The 16,625-nt window shown below is 38.3% G+C and overlaps 1 long non-coding RNA gene across 2 annotated transcripts; it reads left to right on the top strand.

The window, feature by feature from the left end:
* The first annotated feature begins 4,660 nt into the window (after positions 1-4,660).
* On the top strand, positions 4,661-15,373 carry LOC139827431 (uncharacterized). 2 transcript variants are annotated; one of them, XR_011737968.1, is made up of 4 exons: positions 4,661-4,761; positions 5,011-5,161; positions 6,979-7,047; positions 15,129-15,373. It is a non-coding gene; the product is annotated as an uncharacterized lncRNA (long non-coding RNA). The 2 variants fall into 2 exon arrangements; XR_011737967.1 differs by having other exon boundaries at positions 5,008-5,161.
* Positions 15,374-16,625: the final 1,252 nt, after the last annotated feature.

Below are 16,625 nucleotides of genomic sequence, written 5' to 3'. Positions count from 1 at the left end.
TAAAGAACTATACTCTATTGAACCATATTACGCAAAATCAAATGCAAAAGAAATTTAGACTCTTTAATAACCTGCAGGTAAGTCTGAAGGGTATCTTATTCCCTATTACATGAATGTAAATGGACAGAGGAACTATTTACAGTTGAAAAGAGATGCGTCCATACTTTCCCATTTCAAAACCAGCGCTGCACACTATCTTTAGGACTTCGTGTAGCAGCACATCTAGGGGAGCCTGTTGCCGAAACGAAAAGGGCAGTGGTGCTGGATGGGGCAATGGCAGCTGCGCTCCAAGGCCTGCCTGCTGCTGCCCTCCAACCCATCAGGGAGGGTTTGCCCAGAACCTCTCTCTTCTAGGGCAGCATATGGTTTGCTAAACATTTTTGCAACTGTAGGATGGCACGCATCCAGGTGGCTTTCATTCCCTGCCAGAATTTTGAAGAAATGTTAACAATGTTTACACTTTTCAGTTTTGACAGTCTCTAGAAATTACCTATTTAAACCTTCTTTCCCTCTCTGACAACACAAGATCCAGCTCCTCCTTCAGATGCAAAGTGCCACAGGGCTGACTCAGTCCTCCCTGCCGGACTGGGAGGAGAGGAATCCTGCACCGGCATAGCCTGGGCCAGCGCTGCAGCCCCCTAGGTGCCTGGGCCCCCGCCACCCACAACTGAGAGATAGGAACATCGCCCCACTCAACAAACTCAGTGCCTCGAATCTGTTTGGGGGAGTAGTGGTGGGATTTTAACAGCTGAGGAGCTTTTGTATTGTTCAGCCTGTTATTTCTTAAAAAAGGGGTGGTTGATTTTAGGAAATCCATCAATAACAGTGTGTGCAAGAGAAGCATGTTTGCTTGACCGGGGTGTGAGTCTTGACAGTCAACTCTCTTTAAAGACAAGGAACTGCCTCTCAATACCAGATCAGAACTTTCCTCTCATCCCCTTCCGAATAAACACACCTCTACTGTTGGAACAATGAACATATGGTGTGGGGCAGACTAATGAAAGCCATGGAAAGTACCTCCCTCGCTACATTTAGGAAAGGACGATAATGAGACTTCTGGGAAATGCTGCTGGTGGAACATGACAGCACACCAGGGGATGTTTGAATGAAATGTGAAGAACAATATTTTTTGCAAAGTTAAGGACAGACACCATAGACAGAATAGTTTGTTTCCAAACGGACATCTGGCAAATATTGATCTACGATTGTATTTAGTGTGGAATGGAAAGTACAGGTTGTGACATGGGCATTCAATAGTTTTTTAGACTATCGATCCTTACAGTGGCTATCGATTGGGTTTTAGGCGATAGCATAATCTTATTTTTTCATTTAGTTTAGCTTAAAATAATTGGATTGCAAGTTGTGTGCCTGTATATGTGGAAAGGGACTCAATATGCAAATGTTGTTTCTCATTATCAGCAATCTATAAAAAATAAATTCTCATTTTAAAACATGTTTTTCTCTCCCGTTATTTAGTAAGGCTACTCAATATTATAACTGGGATATGATAAAAAGGGATATTGGCTTCAGGGAAGTTCAGATGCCACCAGCTCCCCTCTGCTGCTTGACTTGAACTTTTTTTCTCAGAAAAATTCTACTTCTATGAATAAAGTCACCTGTTAGAATGAACACATAAGGGATCCAGCTGATTCTGTAGACACATTGTCTTTTCACTCACTCTCATCTCATCTGATTTAATTGTTTGCTTTCTTCTGCAGAGAAAATATGCTGTTGCCTACCGCTTGGGGATTTTTATATAAGGTTCAGTAAGTAGTCTTGAGTGTACTGGATTTTACGAATTGTAAAATAAGCTGATGATATTTCTTGTTCAGTTAAAGGAAGCTGTACATAGAGAAGGACTGGCACACAAGAAATGGAAGTAAACTACAAGCCAGGTCATGCCTTGAGGTGTTAGTTCTTGTCATTGCTATTTATATTTCAGTGGAGACTGGAGTCTTTCTTTTGACCATGGCATAATATTCCCACTACGGACAATAGCCAGCTAATGCTCCAGCCATTCTGTAAATAAGTTAATCCAGTGTTTGTATTTGATTTCCTCCTGCAAGAGCTAGAAACAGAATTGAGGTGTTTATTGTACAGAGTCAATGCTCATCTATGCTGACTTTTGGACTAAATAAAGTGTCAAATGTATGTGTTGAGCAATGCTATTTATGTTATCTAGACAAGCTGAGAATGCATCATTATGCTGTTCTGTGCTTTCCCAGATCCAAGAAAGCAAACCACAAATCTTTCTGCTGTTATCTAGCAAGTAGTTGTATGCCACTTTTACAACAACAGCAGTAGGGAATGGAACTATTTTTTTCAGGTGTCATATATATCCTGATGCACTGTCTGTCCTGAAGGTCATGACTGGTAACAGATTTTTATCTAGTCTGCAAACATCAGTCATTTACAGTTTTACATCTAAAGTAAGGCAAACAAAAAAAGTCTAACAGAAGTGTAAGAAAAACGAAAGCTACCCTTAGAAATTTAAATTTAAAAAATCTTATAAAATGATGCCATTTGACCACTGCAGAATCAATAAAGAGGCTGTTGAGTATCCTGAGATTTCACCCTTTACATTGTTTTAAGATAAATTTGTGTAACACACCTGTGAGGGCTACACACTGAACTGTTGCATACCTTTTTAGTATTTAAGAATTAGGGATTAAGAGTTCAGTACATCGCATATTTTGGTGGGATTACACGGAATATTTGTCTATAGTTAAAGACTCCTCTTTCATTTTGAGAGTGAAATAACTGCAAACGCCTTCAATTTCTTATCTTAGTTTACATAAAGGTGATTTTGACCTACAATGTGAAATCTGAAACCAAGTCACAACTACATAAAAGGACCCAGAGTTACTTTGGTCAAGACCTAGAATCAGACCTTTCTTGAATGCAACTTGATTCCAGATGGAGGGCTGCAAACCATCCCTTCTTCCCAATGATAATTTGGGTTAAGAGGTGTGTGGTTAGATTGGACGTGGGCCCATCTTTAATAACTGGTATCAGAAGCAAAGATTTTTGGACAAACTGCTGAACTTTCTTGACTGTTTTGTTGACATCAAAACAGCAGGCAGAAAAGGAAAAAAAATAACAAGAGCTTTGTCATACAGGCAGCATTTTAGTCTTTAGGACACTGAAAAGTACTTTAGCTTGATGTCTGTAGCTGCTTCATTAGTTTTGCCGTGATTGTAAGAGAAGGGCTTATGCAAGTGCCTGTTGAACCTAAAAGGCTGTTAATTTTCTGAGATAACAACTGAAGCAGCTTTCTTCTGCAGCGTTGTCTATTTTAGCATTATAAATTCGCTTTGGATGGGAGTTCCAATCTCTGCATTTCTATGAAAAAAGAAATCAGCATTTTAAGAGTTTAAATGTCTTCTAGGCAGTAGCTATTTATCACACAAGACAGTATTTCAGGACATCTTTATTTTCTTTGAGAAACTCTGCAAAAATACAGTATAATGTCAGTTATTGCTGGATGTGCATGCAGAGCAATATTGTTCTGTTGCCTGGCAACCAGTGAGAGGGAGGCACTTTGGAAACACTGATAGGAAAAGAGAAAGAGAAAGCTTAACTGCACACACTTCAGCAGAAGACCTAGAAAGCTGGTATTTGTTCCAAGCAGTTTTGAAGAGGAGTTTGGGTCAAGGTTCTTATAGCGTTTTGTGAGTTTTTTTCCCATTAAAAACCCAGAAGGTTATTTTCTTGTGTTAGAATTTAATGATTAAGCTTATTTTTTTTCAAGCCATGTTTAAAATTTGCATGCTTTGGAAAGAGGAATGTTCCTTTTTTTCTTAATATACATTCTTGAATACTTTCTGAAGGTGTGTTCTCCTTAGAATAGTGCACCGATAGTGTTGTAACAAAATAAATATGCAGAAGTGTTTTGAACTGATGTTCTTGACAACTCTGGATGATCACAAATGTATTGTCAAAGTCAAAATGCTCTGACAGTTCCTGGATTACTGAGGTGTTAGGTATTGTAATAAAAAACAATTAAACAATAGATTTGCTGAGTCAAACAAACATGAAAGAAAAACAGAAAATATTTTCGCTGAAATTTGGTCTGGCCATAGCTTCCTGTTTTACACGCAACAGAAAGTCAGCATAAAATAAAGGCAGAAGGGGTTCACGGGAACCCGTTTAACCTTTAGCCAAGCTCAGACGAAGTGCTGGCGAGGATTTGAAGAGACTGCATTAATGTTCAGTTCTCTGCCGCCTCCTGGACTTCCTGCTTCTGACCAGCGTCTTTGGTCTTTTTTATTGCATGGTGTTTCTTACTGTACGGCGAGCAGGAAGTGCTGGACGCCTGCAAGGCACTTTATTGCTGCAAGATTTACAACATTGTTTTGAGAAGTTAAAAGGATCCTGTAAGCCAAGTGAGATTTGAGATAATTCTTCGAATTTTGAGGTGTTCATTTGAATGGAACTGAATGCAACTTTTTTATTTTTTTTTTTTCCTGGCAGCTAGTTAAACTCCAGAAGCTTTGTAAACTGTTAGTTTTACCTGTGGAGTAATGCTTTAGTTCATGCTGAGCATTAGTATGCTATGAAGAAGGAGTGACACACTCTACTGTTTATTGTGTACTGGAAAAATTAAGGTCAGAGATCAACTCCTCTGTAATAACCATCTGTGGCATTCAGCTGGTGGCAGAGAGTTCATGTGCAGGAGGAAGAATGCATGAAGGTGATGATACCCTTCAAATCAGTGTGTTAGCTTTTCACTTTTCCTTTCCCAGAATGTAATTTTAAAATGTAAGTACACACACACTGGAAAATTCTTAATTAGCATTTTACCAATTAATATTTCCTCTTTACTTACATACGTAATGTGTTCATACCGGGATCAAGAAGTAATATTGCTCTAATAGAAAGCCTCAGAATTTTTGCTAAAATAATGAATCTAAGTTATTTGATGAAAGTCTGAAGGAAGCTGACTGATGGGCATTGTTGTTCTGACTGCATGACCGTGTCACTTGTTAACAAATTAATTGCTCCCAGTAGGGTGGTCCACTGAGCTCCCAGTAAGTCACAGCAGAAACTAGCAGGATTGAAGAGGTCTGCAAGGGGCAGATATGGCTGGACTTTCCTGTCAGGCCTCATAAAAGGGGTATTCTCTTTCTCTTCTGTGCTTGATACCTCAAAGAAAGAACTGGTAAGTGACCACAAAACCTCATTCTTTCTGATTTTCTGTTAATGATGCTACACAGGAAAAAACATATCAGTAATGAGCACAGACAGATATCTAGTTACTGTAGAGGAAGAATAAAAACTAAGTCTGAGGTATGTCTTATATTGAATAATCAACTTGCTGGATTATAGGGTAAAGAACCAGTATTCAGCTGTCACATTGCAATACCAGCTTTATGATTAGAGAGACACATAATGCTGAGTTTTCTTGATGTTATTTTTCCATCAGTGGAATGCTAGCAAGTTTAAAGTCTGGTCATTTGCCTTGTTTTAAAAAAAGCTCTTTCACAAAGATGCAAGAACTAGCATTGCTGCAAATGTTTGCCAGAGAGCTAACTAGGGGTGACAGAGACTTAGCCCTGCTCTGTGGGGCAGATTTGAGGTCACACATGGACCCTAGTACGTCCTATCCTTTCAATCTCAACATCCCATGACATTGCAGAAATATGCAATGACACTTAGAAATACCTTATACTTAATGCAAGCAATTGCATACCTTTTCCATGGGGTTGCATTGAAATTTGATTCAGTAATTGTTCACTGAGTATAAGCTTGCATATTTCAAATAATTTGGGAGGTAATTATTGTTGCATAAAGCATTTGTGCGATAATATTTGTGTATGATCTCATGAAGAGTTCAGTCATTCAAAGTGCTGAATAGTTTATGCCCATCGAACAATATATTTAAGGATGGGTTTAGCTTTACACAAGTAAGTAGTCCAATTGACCTCACTAAGGCCACTCATCTACTTAAATGTCAACATGTATCTAAGTGCTTTCCTGGATTAAAGCCAGAACATTTCGTCTTTTGTAAGACAAGGCCATAAGAAGACCTGTTGCAAATGGCTGTAGTCTGTGAGAGTCACAGAGAGGTGAAGCAAAATTAAAAAGGACAGTATGACATTATAACACAGTTGATAATTTATTTAAGGAATGTAGTTTATCATTAATGATTGACATTGCTGTAGAGAAGACTTACTATATAAAGACAATACTAGGGGATGGAAAGGAACATCAGTAGGTATTTGAAACATGGAATAGGCCTGGAAAACAGAGGGACTTTGACTGAGATAATGATTATCTTGTTAGCAACTCAGAGTTATGGGGTTCTTTGGCACTCATTTTGCAGTGGGGGACTATTTTGTGCTTTACTGCTTCTGTAGTCCCAGCAATGGAGGCGGGTCATACACAAATGAACGTTGCTCCAAAATCAGGTTGCCTGAAGACTGGAATACACTCTTTCTCTCCTGACCCTTAGCTCTCTGAAGAGTTCTAAGACCATGAACTGCAATCCATGAAGTTTCAGTGTCCCTGATTGCTCTTGGTCACATCAAGAATTGGAAAAATCTACATACAAGCAATCCTCTCTATATATTGATCAAAGTGACTATAATGTGAGCCCAAGCATGTCTCTGTGAATCAGGTAGAATTCCCTTCAGGGCAGATAACATGACCATGGTCTTGCAGCTCATACTCTCGGTTGGTGCAGACAACCTAACTTCAGGCTTATGTACGTAGATAATCTTTAATTTATGTGTTGAATTTCTCAACTGCTGTCTTTTTACAAGAAAATGAAATCCTGTATGTAATTCTTTTTAGTTGAAAGCTTGATAACGAACATCCTGAGAACCCTAGGCTACAGAATAAATACAGATATTCAGATAATTTCTGTAAGTTTTAATTAAGTCATAGCTCACAAGATGTAAAATATGTAATGTCAAGGTGCTGACCAGTGCTTCTTGTGTCTCTGGGAATAACTGTCCTCCTGTTTGCATTATACAGACTTTTTGCCAGTCTGACAACCGAGGGACCGATGTATCAACTTACCTAGCACTACTCTCTTAGCCTCAGGTAAGGGAGAAGAAGGGAGGCAATAGCTAAATATAGTTTGCATTGGAAAGAAAAGCAGCTCTGTATGTAGAACAGTATGGTTTAATACTTGGTTGATTTGTAACGTCAAACTGTTGTAATAAAGCATAAAATCAAGATGGAAGCTTTGCTTTGCCTGGCAGATATTTCAGAGAAATTTGTGCTAGTGAACTGAAAGGTCAGTCTAGAAAGAATTACTGTGCAGTTTGTATATGTTACATTACTTCTGTTCTAATTTAAAAATACACTAGAAAGTTTCAGGAAAACTAGTTCACATATAATGAAACAGTCTTAAAGCCTTAGGGTAAAGATTTTTTTTGCTGAATTCATTTTGGATTCCCACTGGATCTGTAAGTCATTCACATATTAAAATCTGAAGTTGGTTCCAAACACCAGAAATTCAAATAAAGTGCCCGTTTATAGAATCTACTCTTTTTCTGGCCATTTTTTCCCTTTTTCTTGAGCAGCTCATGTTTACATTTACAAACAGTATTTGTTAGGTGTTTCCCACGCTTGATGCTGGGGAACAGTTCTGTATATAATTCTTTAGCTTTATTTGACCCTTTCACAGTTTGTCTTGCTGGAAACATCTATTTCATCTGCCTCATGTATCCTCATAAATTTTTTCCAGAGCATAGCTTCGTGTTTTATCAGGGAATAATTAAAGGATGCTCACCACAGAATAGTCGTGAATGTGTGTGGTGTGTGTACACACTCATCATCCAGAAACCATGCTGATAACCAGTGTGAAACAAAGCATTATTAATAATTCAACAAGCTAGACAGAAAAAAAAAACAAAAACAAAAACAAAAAAACCCCAAAGAAACAGTGTTTTTTTTCCAGCTGACAAAGATTTAAACATTTTAAGTGGTACCTCCTCAGTCAGAAGTAATGACTGAAATCAGCAGAATTGAAAGATTGGAGATAACTGGTCAGAGAAAAAGCCTAACTTAGTTCTAAAAGTTGGGATAAACACACTTCTAAATAAACACACATTTCTAAATGCCCAGGGAGCCTTTGTGAGGCTTTAAAAGACACCAAATAAATCAGTCCCCGAATTTCATTGCCCATCTTATGCTAAAATGCTGCACTTAGCAAAGATTAATCAAGATAATTTTCCTTTCATTGACACCATCACCCTTTGCACCTGTACATAGTCATCTATGTAAAAAGGCTGGTATTATCATTGTGCCTCTTACTGAAGACTTCAGGTAAGATTAGAGTGTATGAGGTGGCTTAAAATAATTAAAACAAATGAAAATACAAAGATCCGGACTGGTAAAAATCAGTGAAGCCTCTTGGTGTAAACTGGCAGATCCTTTGGGCACATACAGTGTTTCATTTCTTCACTGCTCTTTGTCCTAAATTCCTTCTAGCTACACACACATGCACCAGAAGACATTCTTCCAGAGAAGAAGGATGATCAAGTGTTTAGAAAGGGAGTCAGGAATTTTGGAGGTCCCGGATCCATTTACATCTGTTAGACATTTTCTAAATTACCCAGAGAATGTCTATGTGGTCTTTTGCAAGCAGATGCATGATAACACTGCTTGTGTTCCAAGCTGGATGGCCAGGTGCCAGCTCTGAACAGTGTCAGCGGCAGTGAGCCTTGATCTTCACTGGGACCCTTAGTTTTCTCTGTAATGCAGACACAAATGACATTAATTTTAAAATTATTAAAAGCAGTAATCTGACCTTATTCTTCATAGATATGCAGATTCTTGTACTGTTTCTTGCTTAGGAAGAACTTAGGAACTTAGCGGGGAGGAAAGAAAAGGAACTTTAAATGGAGCAAAACCCCAACATCCTCTTTCCCCAGAAAGTGACTTTATTAAGTACTGAAATGACTAATGTCAAATAGTCAAGAAGGATGCATTTAGGCCTCAGCTCATTCTGCTGGACAAACTGCATATGAACATATCAATGTTAGCAATTAGTCTGAAAGAGAAAATCCCTACTTCAGCCTGTGTCTATTACTTCTTCTTTGTATCTGAATGTGAGGAGCTCTTACATTCATAATAATTTCATGAGATTGGTCTAGTTTTTTCTTCCTCTGTACAGTCATAACCCTTGACAGCTAAGTAGGTTCTTTGAATTTTATTGTAATATTGTATCTCAAGACATTCTTTGCAATAATATATTTTCCTTCCATCTGATCAACTTTTTTTCTTTTTTTTTTAATTTTCTCCTGTCCTGTCTTCAACTCTCTTTTCCAATTCCAATGACTAACAGTTCTTATTCCCTTTCTCCTACCATGGCTTTTCATTTACCTGTTCCTTGTCTTTATCTCCCTCTCCAATTTCAACTTGCCCTTTATCTCTCAGTTCACTTGTTTTCCCTGTCACTACATTAGTGCTATGCAATATGATGACAGTAATTCTGAAACTTGTTATAAGTAAATGTTGTTAGTTTTTACCATTATGTCCTTTTGATCTTCTCTGCCGTTTCCCCTTTTAATTTATTTTATTCATTCATCCATTTCCCCTAAATACTACTTTCTAACATTTCCAGGGTTTCATCCTTTTGTCCTTGGGCAGTGATTTAGGAATGCTCAGAGGATTGAACTTGGTTGTAGATTTTTATCTTAGCCGAAGAAGGAAGAAGCGATTTGTACAATGAGTTCAAGAAAAATGAAACATATAGATCCCTGAAAGAAAGGAGGAGCTGACTGGGAGAAAGAAGGATGGAAGAATTTTTTCTGTACAAAAAGGAGTTAGAGCTGAGTGCCAGCTGTAACAACTTTGTTTTCCCAGTCTCCTGATAAATGCAGGCAAGAAAGGTGAGAGAACTAGAAATTCTTCATGTCCTGCTTAATCTCACCATTGTCCCACTAGAGATTCCCCCTTCTGGCAGCTCTTCTTCCAGGAGTACATTACAGAATCACACAGAATCACAGAATGTTAGGGATTGGAAGGGACCTTGAAAGATCATCTAGTCCAATCCCCCTACGGGAGCAGGAACACCTAGATAATGACTGGTTTTATAAGACTCCAGTCCGGACAGTGTTATGCGGAAAAGGCTTATCTCACAGAGGCAAAAGGATGCTGGGGCAGGAATTAGCTGGGCTCATTTGGAGAGCTTTAAACTAGGCTCGAAGGGACACATTCCTGTGCGACCTCACCTAGGCGTTCCTGCTCCAGCAGGGGGATTGGACTAGATGATCTTTTGAGGTCCCTTCCAATCCCAAACATACTGTGATACTGTGATACTGTGATAAGGTTACACAGGAATGTGTCCAGGTGGGTTTTGAATGTCTCCAGAGTAGGAGACTCCACAACCCCCTGGGCAGTCTATTCCAGTGTTCTGGCACCCTCACTGAGAAGTTTCTTCTCAAATTTAAGTGGAACCTCTTGTGCTCCAGTTTGTTCTATCATTGGTTGTCACTGAGAAGAGCCTGGCTCCAGAACAGAAGTGGAGCATTTCCCTTCTGTTTTCTTGGCAAAAGAAAACTGGTTCTTTCCCCTTACTTCATCTGCTGTTTAGTCAGAGAATGAAGTTGCCAAATATTAACAGTGAGGTTTTACATACATATATATATATATATATATATATATATATGAAAATCCAGACAATACAGGAAAAGGTACATTGAGTACCCTGATTTTAATGGATGGCTTATACAAAACATAAATGTTTCAGAGAAAAAAAGGAGAGTATTTTCTGCCTACTGCACTCCTATCAGCTTGTGATAATGGCACAACAGACTCTTAGTTGAAGTCTTCTGACCAGATGTTTCAACTATAAAGCTATTTCTAGTAAAGAAGTTCTGAATATGGATGTGAAAGCATCTATAAATACTGTAACTTATTAGCATTTTTAGAGCTGAAAATAAAGAAAACAAATATGACTGTTGACTTACGCTTCAGAAGTTGAAAGATTAGGTAACAAATGAAATGTTGAGGTTGACTTCTGTTAAGACCTGTGCTGGTTAGTGCAAAATAACTAACCCTACCATCGCTATGGGACAAGAGCCAATGTTAATTTTACATATGTGAGCAATAGGAAAGAAATCAATGGGATTAAGGAACTGCATTACAAGCTTTGCTACAGGATACAATCTCACTGGCTGTTGTGAGGCATTCCTGCAGTCTCCATGTCAAACAGCACGAAAAAATAGGTTGCACCATGTGTTAGTAACCCTTTTAAAAACTGTTTCAAATAAACTGTACTCTCTGATTTTTCTCAAATTACTAAAACGAAACACATTTGTGTCTTGGGGTATGACGAGTTTAATCAGCTCATGTTCTCCTTCCACCTATTTTTGTTGGCATATGTTAAAAATAGTATATGATTTCTTGTAATTCAGAAAAGTTACTGGGCTGAAGTGAATAATGCGGATTTTGACTGCCATTCATTAAAAGAACATTCCTCTTTTATAGATATCTTTTCCTCTTTCTGTGGTATTGTCTGTCGTAAGCTTTCTAACAAGAGACACTGACACCAGCACATAGTTAACTGTTTATCAGCAGAAGCGTGTTCATGTTAACTTTCTTATTATGTCTCCATAGTGAAGACATAACACACTTCAATTCCAACTAAGCCAGTGTAAACCCAGTGTTTACCCTTCCTTACTCTCCTGTAATGGAAGAGATGCAATTTTCTTCAAAGCAGTGAAAGTGTTTAATAATTTGCTATGAAACGATATAGCAAAGCATATCATCCTGAAATTACAAACTAAAAGGTTTATTTTTTAATTTTTTTTCTTTTTTCTTTTTTTTTTTTTTCCCTATGTGAGAAATTATTGAAAGGTTCAAATCAGTATTAACAATTTGGTTACTTCGCAAAAGAAAAGTTCAGGTTTGAAGAAGTTATAAAAGCTCGTGGTGAGCTATTTTCTTTCCGTGCTCTTGTCATAATAGAGTCAGATGCCTCAAATCACAAAAATAGATGACTTATGAAATGCCTTATGTCCCAGAAGTCATATGCCTCTGTATATATCCAATAGTTACTAACAAATATAAGGAGGGACAAAATGAAATCCAATCCTTGCAGAATTCTGGCTCTCAGCCCATTTTGTAACTCTGTAACTTCTCCTTAGAGGGCAGAGTACAACATCAGGAGACAGCAAACACTGTGTGCTCTTTTTAATGATGCATCGGAAACACTTCAAGAACAGGTTTGTTGTTACAGTCTCTCTGGTAAAACATGTGTGCCTCAGCCGAAATGCACATTATGCAAGTCTTATCCACTATGTCTGCCTTTCCTAGCAGAAGAAAATACAAATTTTGCTCCACAGAAACTTTACCCAATATAACCTCAAATATTATTGTTACAAAATGTGTTTTTTTCCAAATGTGATACTAAAATTAAAAAAAATATTTGATTCTCAGCCTTTTCAACAGTGGCAAACAAACAACATGCTATTAGAATATGATCAGCTCTCATTTCTGGTTAAGATAACTTCAGGATCCCCAACAGAATTATTCAAAATCAGTGCCTAGGTCAAGACTTTCAAAAGAGACTTACTTTCCAGTTTGCAAACAGAGGCCTTAAGGGAGCTTGATTTACAGAAAGTCCTTCATGTCTGCTCTTTAGTTTTCCATTAAGTGTCTGTTTTAAAAGGTAGGGAACACTATTGCTCAAATTAGAAAAATCTTGACCTTTTTAAAAAATATATAAACAGTCTTATTTTCAAAGCAATGTGATTTAAAGTTACATTGCAACCAACTAACCACACAGCATGGTAGTCTTAATAACAGACAGTTTAGAGAAGAACTTTTGAATGATCCTGACTTGGAAAAACACTCCTCCAGATTCAATAGTCTGTAGGGGAAGAGTTGATTTACAGTTAAGCTCTTGTTAATCCTCAACAGTCAAATTTAGTAGGCTGGTAGCCAAACTAATTGGCATGATAGGTAGGATAGAGAGTAAACAATCCTCAGGCTGCAACCAAGAGGCTAAAATGGTTGATCTACTTGATAAAAAGAAATCCTCATACTAGTATGATGAACTTTCCAAAATTAATTTAAAATACACAATGTTAACAAATGCTTTCTAGTAAACACATCTGTCAATTTAGCCTATGTGTGCCTACCTACATTTTTGCTGTCTTTAGCGCATATCTGTTCACATTCTCCCATTTGTACCGTCTGTTCTTTTAATGTGCGTAGGGTACACCTGCACTTTACAGATGTTGTATACAATAATGCATTATTTAGAGCTAAATTTTGCTTTGGATTAATTATGAATTAGATTCCAACTGTAATGGGACTGCTTAAACATGTGTACTTAATTATAAACAACTATAATAAACAAGTATGTGCAAGCCTGTGACCTTAACAATCAAGTCAGGCAATTAAAGAAATTATCACTGGAATTGTAGGGATACTTATAACAATGAAAAAACATATTTCAAGCAGAGATTTCAGAAAAGCAACATTTAAACAAGATAATTGCTAAATAAATTTTTAATGTTTGGAATAAAAATATTTAGGATTAGTAATAATCTGGTATTTGTTTTATTCAAGTACTGGTCATTTAGTCACTGTTCAGGGGTTTAAACATGGCCTGTTTCTTGGCAGGTTTCTACTGCCACACTATTTGAGTTAGAAAAGTTCAATGGGTAATATTAGCTTAGCTGTGGAACTCTGATATTTAATGAGATTTTATGAAAACAGCACATGACAGCACATTCTCACAGTCAACTATTGTCACAGAGGTCTTTTTTTATTCCATTATAATCCTTATTTCATTTAAAATTTAAACAAATAGAGCCTATTGAGGCCACTGTTGAATAATGAAAACGAGAAAGTTTCTTCACCCTATGATCTTCAAAAAGTTGTGGCAAATAAAGTGTGTGGTTTATATTAGTATATACAACTACTGTGGAAACATGAGCTCACTGGGATAAACAAGATGTCTACAGAGTAGACCAATCTGGGTGGCCATTTCTGGGACTTCGATTTATCAAAAATGCTTCATTTTGTATATGGAAGTATTTTCCAACTTAATGCATTTAAAATGCATCTGAATAAGCACTTTGCTTTGTAAGGAAATTCTGTAAAACAGAACAGGGCAATAATAAAAATCAGTGGATGATCATCACAAGAAATCTCAGAGTCAGATAAATAATTATTTGCTACCTCTGTCTTTCTAGCACAACCTTTCTAGCTTAGTATCTGATACCATGTTTTTATCAGTAACTAACTTTCAGTAATTAGAATAAGCATAATGCTTATCGACTGATGGGCATGTGTCCTTAAGATGAGGTTCAGAAGTTTTACTGGTTCCTTTGTATTAAATCATCACTTTTACAGCAAGAAGTCTGGCAATGTCTGCAGGTGTTGATATCATTCATTACAGAACTGCCAAGGCTAAAGCTAAATGATTTATTTTTCAGTGGTGTTATCTTGTTTCTATACAAGTTGGACAGATAAGCAGAGTTGAAAAGGGAGGGCTTTTTTCTTATTTTTTCTCTGAGACAGGACTGATCAAATTTTGCTAAAGGCCTTAAAAATGGTGGTTTAGTATGTGCATCTTAAGTAGCAACATGACAGATCGCACACATCATCTTCCTCACCAGTTTACTGGAAACACTCTGTGACAAATGATTCTAATAACATTTTGTACCTGTTGCGCGTAAATCTCATCCTCCCGAAGAAACAGTGATGATCCTAATGACAAAGTGTCTCCTGTAGGGAGGGTTTGTGACACACACATCTGCAAATACAATACCAAATGTTCCTTTAATATTCAAGGCTGTGTCTTTCTACTTAAGTGGCGAGGCAAGATGTTCAGGCAAGAGATGTTCAGATAAGGACAAATGGTAAAATCACTGTATCTCCAGCTAATGAAAACCACAAACTTTGGCTATTTCAAATCTTAAGTTTAATATTAGTGCCTCTCAGTGTTTACAGCCTAAATCCTGAAAATGTCTAGGTTTTCATTTAAACTTAAGCACTGTTAATTGTTTGATTAAAATTGGGACTATATATGTGAATGATGTAGCACTGTCAAGTTCTGAAATTTCTTGATCCACTAGAAATGACAGTGAACAAATAATATCTTTCGAATAGGTTCATACTTTCTTCTAAGCTAGATCATACTTCCCTTTTTCCTACAGTGATGAACACCATTGTCCAGACTTGCAGGCAGAATATTGTCTGCAAGTCATGGACCAGAGATTAATCGCAGAATCTTCACTTGGAAGGGGCCTCTGGAGATCATCTAGTCCAACTGCCCTGCTAAAGCAGGATCACCTAAAGCAGGTTGCACAGGATCACGTCCAGGCACATTTTGAATACCTCCAGAGAAGGAGACTCCACAACTTCTCTGGGCAGTCTGTTTCAGTGCTCTGTCACCCTCAGAGTAAAGAAGTTTCTCCTCATATTTAGGTGGAACTTTCAGTGTTTCTGTTTGTCCCCATTGCCCCTCATCCTATTGTTGGGCACCACTGAAAAGTGTCTGGTCTCATCCTCCTGACACCCACCGTTAAGGTATTTATAAACATTGATAAGATCTCCCCTGAGCCTTCTCTTCTCTAGGCTCTACAGATCCAGCTCTTTCAGCCTTTTCTCACTAAAAGCGGTGCTCCAGTCCCCTAATCGTCTTTGTAGCCCTCCACTGGACTCTCTACAGTAATTCCTTGTCTTTCTTGAACTGGGGAGCCCAGAACTGGACACAGTACTCCAGATGTGGCCTCACAGGGCCAAGGAGAGGGGGAGGATCACCTCCCTTGACCTGCTGGTCACACTCTTCCTAGTACACCCCAGGATACCATTTACCATCTTGGCCACAGGGGCACGTTGCTGGCTCATGGTTAACTTGTTGTCCACCAAGACACCCAGGTGGGAGCTTCTTCCTAGCAGGTCAACCCCTAACCTATGCTGCTGCATGGGGTTATTACTGCCTAGGTGCAGGACCCTATACTTGTCTTTGTTGAACTTCATTAGGGTCCTCTCCACCCAACTCCCCAACCTGTCCAGGTCTTGCTGAAAGGCAGCACAGCCTTCTGGTGTATCAGCTGCTCTTCCCAGTTCTGTTTCACCAGCAAACCTGAGAAGGGTATGCTCTATCCCTTCATCCAGCTCACTGATGAAGAGGTCGAACAAGACTGGCCTCCATACTGACTGCTGGGGACCACCACGACCTGCAGGCTTCCAACTGCACTGTTGATCACAAACCTCTGAGCTCTACCATCCAGCCAGTTCTCAGTCCATCTCACTGTCCACCCATCTAACCCACACTATCTGAGCTTACCTATGAGGATGTTGTGGGAGATAGTGTCAAAAGCCTTGCTGAAATCAAGGTAGGCAACATCCACTGCTCTCTCCTCGTCTAGGCAGCCAGTCATGCCATCATAGAAAGCTACCAGATTGGTTTATAATGTATTACTTGTAATTATCATGCACCTGAAACAGATTTATTCTGTGGGAGTGGCATGGCACTTATGTGATATAAGAACAAGTGGGTTCCTGTACTAGACCTCTCGACTCAAGGGTGGGTTGTTTGGTCCTTTCCTTGTTACCAAGACAATTATTTAATAACACCCATGAGCAGATTACTGCTAAACTGCAGTCACAGTCCCACTTGTGCTCTGTCTTCTTTCTGGCCCAGTGTC

Source organism: Patagioenas fasciata, chromosome 2, assembly GCF_037038585.1.
Source record: "Patagioenas fasciata isolate bPatFas1 chromosome 2, bPatFas1.hap1, whole genome shotgun sequence".
NCBI classification, from domain to species: domain Eukaryota; kingdom Metazoa; phylum Chordata; class Aves; order Columbiformes; family Columbidae; genus Patagioenas; species Patagioenas fasciata.
This window is presented reverse-complemented; position numbering and strand designations above follow the sequence as displayed.